The 6,000-nt window shown below is 44.0% G+C and overlaps 1 protein-coding gene across 3 annotated transcripts in view; it reads left to right on the top strand.

Moving 5' to 3' along the window:
• The first annotated feature begins 492 nt into the window (after positions 1-492).
• The window catches only part of FER (FER tyrosine kinase), a 162,685-nt gene continuing 157,177 nt past the window's right edge, over positions 493-6,000 (top strand). The window contains exons 1-2 of one of the 3 annotated variants that reach the window (XM_062513104.1): positions 493-511; positions 3,331-3,402. The gene's annotated coding sequence lies outside the window, so the exon portion shown is untranslated. Of the gene's footprint in view, positions 512-1,149; positions 1,183-1,545; positions 1,575-3,330; positions 3,403-6,000 lie in introns of those variants that run through there. The other 2 variants (XM_062513103.1, XM_062513105.1) reach the window with 2 other exon arrangements.

Raw genomic sequence — 6,000 nt, 5'->3', positions numbered from 1 at the left:
TCTGGCTCTGAGCTGCCGAAGCATCAAACTACAGGGACTTCTTGTCCACCTGTCCGGGCAGCCGCGGCAATTCCGCCCAGGAGTTTCTCTCTCAGCATTCCGCACCGCTGAGCCTCACACGCCTCCCTCCGCGCCTCCGGCGCGGGCAGCAGGGACCCGCGGGGATGCCGGGGTGTCCCCAGAGGCGTCCTCAGAGGTGTCCCGGGGGTGTCCCCGGGGCTGTCCCCAGAGTTATCCCCAGGCGTGTCTCCAGGGTTGTCTCCAGGGTTGTCCCCTGAGAACTCCCGGGGGCTCGCGGGAGGGGCGGGAGCGTTGCTGTGAGACGGAGGCGCGCGGGAGACATCGGCGGGCGCGCGCCCCCACCCCCACGCACGCGTCAGTGGGAGGCGAACCGCGCCACCATTGGCCGGCGGGGCGGCGGGCGGCGCCGCGCGCATTGGCCCGCGCGGGGTCACGCGGCGCGGGCGGGGCCTGTGACGGAAGCGGCGGCGGAGGGGGCTCGGCTTGTCAGGTAGGGACGGTCTGCGCGCGCCGCCTGCGACCTCGCCAGCGCTGCGTCCGCCCCGCCCGGGCCCGGGACCCCCGGGAGCGCCAGGAACAACGAGAGCGCCGGGACCCCCCGGCCGGCACGGGGGCGCGGGCGGCACGGCACGGGGGTGCGCCTCCTCTACCTGCGGACGGGGCGGGGCGGGCACCGGCGCCGTTCGTGGTTCGCTCCGCCGGACGGCGGCGGCGGCCGCATCCGGTCGCGTCCCGGTGGCCTCCCGCAGGGAGGTGACAGAGGCGCCGCTCGCCCAGTGGCGGCTCCGCCCCGGCGAGGCCGGGGCAGCGCGGCGGGCGCGGATCCCGCCCCTTCCCCGCGTCCGCCGCCGAAGTCCGGGCGGGGCAGGCGGAGGGCGGGTTCGGTCCCAGGCCGGTGGTGTCGGGCGTGTCTGTTCCCTTCCTGTGCTCCGGCCGCGCTGGAAGTGCTGGGGGGACGCGCCGGCCGTCGCCAGGAGCTGCGGTGTGTGACCATCCCCGCTTCCCAATAAATGCAACAGCCCGAGGAGTCGGTTTGGATTTTTGAGTTCCCTTCCTCCTCGGCGCCGCCTGACAGTTCTGTGCAGCACAGTGGCTGCCTGAACTTCTGCACTAGTGTTGGAGCCTGCATTGGACCTTAGTGCCGCTGCCCTGGCTTCCTGGGTGCGTTTTAATGCTTTGTGTTTGACGTTTTTGTGTCTGCACGGCTGCTGAATACTCATATTTGATGTTCGAGAATGGATTACACAGAAGGGCATTAAATACCCCTTTTCATGTTGGAATATGTTTCTGTTTAATTGGACTTTACATACAGCCCTGGAGTGACACATCCTGTGTGAACACCAAGGGTTTTGTAAGACCTTTAAAACAAGCCAGCTCATTTTTTTTGTTTGCAGGAGGGCACCATTGCTTTACTGTAGGTGAAATAACTTTCCTACTTTGAAACAGACCTGCTAAAAGCGGCTTTTGTACTGCAGATTCCTTAAAGAAGTTGTGTGAAAAAAGCAGGGGTGATGCATGAAGCTTCTTGACCAAAAAAATTATTGGGTCTTAAGGTAATTTTGTTAAAATAAGTTAGACTTTCTAGATAATACCTAACAGGGAGATTGCTTCTACAGTTTATTTTATGTGAGTGCTAGTCTTTGAGAATCTCAAAGAGGTGGAACATTCACACATCATCTGTTCACTGTCAAAGCAAATTGCAAATGATGGACAGATTGTAGGTTGAGATAGAGTAATGATTATTGTCGTGAGACCTGTGTATATTCCCTCATTTTATAAATTCCTTGTAATGTGTCGACAGAAATTGTCAGTACAGTTAACGACTTTAAAATATACATGTGTGGAATGTGAACCCCAGCAAAGTTGGGATTTGGAGATACTTCTTTGAGGAAGAAGATCAACTCGTACAAGGTCACTTACTAGCTGACCAAAAGCTCAATTATCCATCACGTTTTCTGATTTTCTACAACTGTAACTTTGTGTCACAACTGAGTCCTTCCAAGTTGATCAGTTTGGATTGCCAGTGTATAAACTGTTCATGTAGAAATAATTCTGATACTTGAAAGCAAAGCAGGCTGGAGAAGGTGATGAATAATATAGAAAATAGAAAATATAGAAGTTTTCAGTTCCTCTGGAGCTGATTGATAGAGCTTAAAGATTAACTAGAAAAAAAGATAAAAGAACGTATCAGTATGCAAACAAGATGTTGGGCCAATTTAATTGTCAAAGAACTTTAGTGATGCAAAGGGGAGATGGCCTTTGTTAAGAGAGAAGGAGAGGTGACATTTGCTTCACTTGTTTATAGAGATATTTAAGTAAGAGCATACAAGGGAGATGAGTGGCTACAGGAGGTGCACTGCCGTTATGGGATGTAGTTCCATAGTTAAAATGTTCAGTGTTATTCTTCCTGCTGTGGAGAGCAGAGTTGCTTTGGTGATACAAAGTTGTGTTGGATGCGAGAGTGGGGCAGGCATGTGGTGTTCTTTGTCCATGGGAAACCCTCTCTCCCTTCCCGGTCTGCCCTCCCCATTGCCGCCTGTCCTCGGTGTTCGTCAGCTGGGAAGCAGCAGGGTGAAGGAAGGCATGTTTGCCATGTCAGGCTGAAGGCGGAGAGAGCTGGCAGCAAGCCCGGAATTGCTCCATACAAGGAGATGGGCTAGGAGCATGAGGTCATCACTTCACAGGGAGGAGTTTTTTTTGCAGTGTGTGGGAAGTAGGTCTAGGAAAAGGAAAACAGGTTTTTTTTTTTTTTTGCTGGCAGGGAGGAGAAAGCAAAGCAGTAAGAGAAGAGAAGAAAGCCGAAATGCATTCCAGTAGGAAGTAAACTGCATATATACTGCTATTCTAAGATAAAACTGCCCACTTAGTCCTGGCATAATTATATTGTTGATGTATTTGCCTTCTGAAAATGAATTTCAGAAACTTATTGGAGAGCTTTAGTCTACTGTAGAGATAGTCTTGGAATTGTTGAGTATTCACCATTTTGTTAAGGAGTTAAAGGATTTAAAAATTGGTGCATGAAAATATGCAGAAAGTTCCTGCTGTTTTACACTTGTGTTAGATAAATGTAGCATTTCTTTGCAAAGATTTATTTTGGGAACTTTTTCACAGTAGTGAATCGGTGTAATTCATAGCTTTATTTCCAGGGTTTGTGAGAAGATAGTAACCTCTCATTTTAAGAGCTATGTGTATGGTCTCATATGGTGCATAGGAAGTTTTGGTGAAGATTCCTAAAAACCATCTAGAGTCCTTCTAAAATGGCTTTCATCTTTGTGTTTGAGATTATGTTTTCTTTTCTTTTTCTTGTAGGGCAGCTTCATTGGATGGAAAGCTTTGATTGCTGTCAGCTTATAGCATGAAGTCATATTTGTGACCATTACTGTAAGTCTTTTGTATTTTCTCCTGGAAGTTTAAATGCAGAATTCAGTTTGGTGTAAGGAGTATGAAATAACAGGGAATTTTTAAATTCCTGTGTGTTTCCCTAATGATAATAAATTCCCTATAATTTAGGGCTTAATGCTATTTTTACGCTTAGTGAATGAACTGTACCTCATGACTTCATTCTGCTTTGGATTTCAGATTGCTGTTTGCTCTATAGTAACTTGTATTGCTGCCATCTGCACTTGAGAGTAAATGCCAGGTGCTTTAACCACATACAATTCCAAACTTTCTTCTTCATATCTGGGCTTCTGACTAACCTGCTTACAATACTCAGATGTGTGTCATAGCAGTTTGTAGAGACAACTGTTTATACTCATAACTTTTTACTGCAGTTCAGTGGCTGATTTCTGTCCTCGTGTATGGTTTTGACAGAATTACTGGTCTTTGGAGCATACTGGTTGGCTCTTTAGAATCTTGTATATTGTCGGTATTTTGTTAGGATTTCTGTTATGGCTGCTCTTACTTTCTGTTGAGGGGACAGTTGCTGCTTGGACCAAATAATTCCTTGAAGTGGTTGACACGGTAAATGTGGAGTAATGGCACTAACTCCATTCTGTGAGAGCTTTCTGTAATGTAACTCTTATTAAGACAAACACATGAAACTGTCAGCTGTTGAGGAGGAAGTAGAACAATCATGTCTATACTGTTGATCTGTCCTTTAGGTATGCTGTGCAATATTGCCTGCAAAATACTGTAGTCCACTTGCAACCCTCTCTTAGTATAAGCTAGTAAGAAAATACTTAACTAATAAATACCTCATGGTTCTCCTGTATTTTGCATATTTCTATATGGCATTCAAATCTTGGTCTGAAGACCGATAGCTGTCTTGCAATTGTCATTACTTGATCTTAGGAGTCTCAACTTTTTTTTCATTTGATTCTGTCAGTGATTTATTTCAACATGAGGAGCTGAGACATTAAGAAATTAAGCTTAAGCATAAAACTAAATTACCATAATTAAGACCTAATGAAAAATCTTGGAAGTAGTGGCAACCTGTGAAAAGCTTGTTGGATATTATCTAAGCACTCTTTGCCAGAAGCAGAAGTTAAAATCAGAGCAGTGTTAAAGTGCATCAGTCATGAGCCATTTGTTCTCTGAAATTGCCTGTTTAGTAAATGGGAGACACACAATTATAGCAATGAGCCTGATAAGAGTCCTGAAGATGAGCCCCTCTGACAGAGTCCTGAATCATACTTGGAGCACTCTGTCCTCTCTAATAAATGAGTTGGGCATTTCTGGAGAAAAGTGCTGTGAAAGTAATTACACAATCACATAGTGCACATTCCAAAGAGGGTTTGTATCCTTATTTTGTGAGTCTTTTAATTTTGTACTTGGTTTGTCAGCTTTGCTGCTTTTTGCTAGTTCTGTTTATGCCTAACTTTTTGCTTTAGAAAATTTGGAAAATCTTACTCTGTACATTGACAGCATATTGTAGTTTATGTTGTCTGTCATTATATTTGTAATGTTTGCTGTTTAAATTGAGAGTGACAGTTATAAGTTGTTTTCTCTCTTAGTGGAGAGCTGGAAAAGACATAGATTTAATGATTGCTTAACAAGACAGGAATTATTTTATTGAATATTTGTTGCTTTAATACTCAGACAACCTATTAATAATGGCTTAGCTGGTGGAGATTGTTAGCTGCTACACTTGTAAATCACAAAATTCACCTTTGGTAAACCTATAAAAAAGTAGGAGTAGCATCATAGGATAAATCCTGATTTTTTGAATACATAAAGTTTGGGGTTTTTTGCTGTTACATTGTATAAATTTGTTAAAATGTGATCAAGTGTATTGCTATTGTGTTTGCTCAAATATTGCTTTTTAGAATTATGATAAAGCTTCTCTTTTGTGTTTCATGTGTCTTTCCGATAACATCTGACTTCCTAGTTGTGGCTTCTGCTTTGAAATGTTCATGAGTGTGAAATAATAACCTACAGCATTTGTACTCTTAAGTTTCAGGGTGTACAGATAAGAGGTACAGTCAGGCAAAGTGTCTAAGTTCAAAACTGTGACAGCTTAAGCATAGTAAAAATGGTATTTTTAGAACAATCAGCAAAATTTGAGAATTGCAATGTTATGGGAAATCATTCAAATTTGTAGCAGCTTTTTACTGGTTAAGAAATAGAAAACACTTTATGTCAATGCTGTGAATGCTTGTTTCCTTCCTACTTTTCTGAAACATCCATGACATGGTAGATAAACTGAAGTTCGAATAAAAGGAAATGCCTAATTTGCCAAATACAGAAAAAATGTTGGTAGTTGAAATGTGCATCTGAAAAAGCAAACAGTTTTAAAGGGTCTGTAACAAAGATAGAGGAAAGGTTCTGCCTTTTGGATTAGGTCAGTGTTGAAATTGGAGTGCAAAATCTCTAAGTAAATTTGAAACTACTATTTTAATAAATTTAATTGGCATCCAGATAATCTGATTTGTCTACATGATTTTTTTTTAATATGAGAATATAATTATATGACATTCTCACTGATGTCAAAATCTCAGTTCGATTCAGTCCTTGTGTTCCTCCATAGTCTCTTCATTT

This window comes from Cinclus cinclus, chromosome Z, assembly GCF_963662255.1.
Source record: "Cinclus cinclus chromosome Z, bCinCin1.1, whole genome shotgun sequence".
Taxonomy (NCBI): domain Eukaryota; kingdom Metazoa; phylum Chordata; class Aves; order Passeriformes; family Cinclidae; genus Cinclus; species Cinclus cinclus.
The sequence above is the reverse complement of the archived record's forward strand: the minus strand, read 5'-3'. Positions and strand labels throughout refer to the sequence as shown.